Raw genomic sequence first — 2,367 nt, 5'->3', positions numbered from 1 at the left:
TAAATATTTTAAAGCTGCTTTTCATGTGCTGTTTGTTATATATGATGAATTAGACCAATGTTATATAGTAACAAATTTAGTTGATTAATTAATTTTTTTTAATTATATAATTACTTTGTTCCATTGATAAAAACACCTATATTATACGTGCCAAATAATCTTATACCAGAAAAAAACTATATATTTTCTAATGAAAATTTATATATTAAAAGAAACGAACTTAAGTTTACTATCACCTTGTTATACATATTGTCTCTAACCGAGGATAAAAGTGCTTAAAACACAAGTATTATATACAAGGTGAGATCTAAGATTTTCGCGAGTTTTATTAATTTAAATGAAACTAGTATTATTCGGATATACTACGCGGATTTTATTATTTAAAAAATTACATAATCCCGACGTTTCGGTTACTTTACAGCAACCGTGATCACGGGCAGACGAGACGTGAATGTCTGTCGGTTGGTCCTTGTTATTTATCACCTAACGTCGGGATTATGTAGTTTTTTAAATAATAAAATCCGCGTAGTATATCCGAATAATACTAGTTTCATTTAAATTATATACAAGGGTTACATATATTGCTTACTTCTATTTAGCTTCCCGAATATACATATCTTACTTACAATAATCTGATACTTATAAATACTAACAAAATCTAAGTATTCCATCTAATATTAGGTGTCAATATCGGTATGAGAGGAAAGCAATGTGTCCAAATTGTTCATATATTGGTTTGTTTTCTCGTTGAAAAACTAACTTCAGTTTCACCAACAAACTGTCTGTTGCAGTTATATAAGAAAAGCAGAATACATTGGCTGACTTCCAAACAAATTCAGAAAAAAAATTAACATTGTCCAACAAAAATACTAATAGTTACCATTCGAGATACAATTATTAAAATATTGTACAAATATGTGTTTATTTATTTCTTAATTTATGAATTACTTTTATTACAATGCGTAAAGATAAAAAGGAAAAGATATTTCAATTATTATCTATAAAGAAAACAATAGAGTATATGAATGTAGTGGATGAGAAAATGATTTCTTGACAATTTCAGCTCTTGGAAAATTACATTCAAGATCATGCCTCTTAATTATTGCTTCGTATCTAGGTCAAGCTAGTGAAGGGATACGGAATTTATCAAAGAACGTGCTCAATCACTAATATTACTTATGAATATGCGACGAAATATTTATAGTTTTCTGTAAATATGTCGAACGAAATTTTTAATACAATATATCGTTCTATTAACAATTCTACTGTCTTTTATCATTTTTAATTATGCTGTTGTGTGTGAAATTATTATTGAATGTTATTTTGAACAACTAACCGTAGCAAAAATTTATTAGAAACCCACTTAAATAAAATTATATTTACATGAATTCAATTTTATAATTATCAGAAAGAAAACCGTTCGGGAATCATAAAATTTTTGTATATATAGGAACATGTTAAAAGTAAAAAAGTTACATTAAAAATAAAATTCAAGAAAATTTTAGAAGCTCATTGACTACACTCACGGAGATAAATCATTCCCAATATTTTAATGTGATAATAAGAAATATGTCTTTTTTAAATTACGAAAAATTTAACCGAATGAAATAGTTTAGTGTTTGTTTCGTGAAGTAGAAAAATGCAAAAAAAAAAAAATAACAAACCAATTCAAACAGCAAAATAAACAATTAGTTATATCCTTCCATTGATACAAGTTTAATTATTTAAAAGAAACATTCTATCTAGATTAAGTGTTGGTCATTTAATACTAAATCAAACTTTAAAAAATGCCTCCAATGAAGAGAACTTAATAAAACTCGTCTACTCGCAGTGAGATTAACGATTCTGGAGTGTTTGTTAAATAGTTAGTTAGAAGACGGAAACAGTTTGCAGTCTGCTTGTTAGTTCTTTGTTAATTCTAGACATGTCTTTAATTACACTCAACGCGATGGTTTGCATATTGTGAGTATATTTTGAACTGGAATTAGTTTCTTTTTTATATTACTTTAAATTATGCTGATTATACAAAGAGTTAACATCCGTTACTGGTAATAACTGGAGTGAAAGTGAGATAAAATATACTTTATTGAATATCAACGAATTAAAAAAAAATAGAAATTAGGCAGATAGCGTTGTTTTATTTTCAGTCATGCTACTTTTGCATTTTGAAGAACACAAAGCTCACAAATATATATATATAAATGAACTTGAAAGGAAGACTGTATCTATTTTTCGGTATTGACTAAAGACAGATAGTTTATTTCGTTTTAATGAATAAATGCTGCTATAATTTAAATAAGTTACGTTTAACAGATACGTGTATGAACATCAATGAATTAGTCATTTGAAATGTAAATATCATAATGA

Source organism: Danaus plexippus, chromosome 15 (genome assembly GCF_018135715.1).
Source record: "Danaus plexippus chromosome 15, MEX_DaPlex, whole genome shotgun sequence".
Taxonomy (NCBI): Eukaryota; Metazoa; Arthropoda; class Insecta; order Lepidoptera; family Nymphalidae; genus Danaus; species Danaus plexippus.
This window is presented reverse-complemented; position numbering follows the sequence as displayed.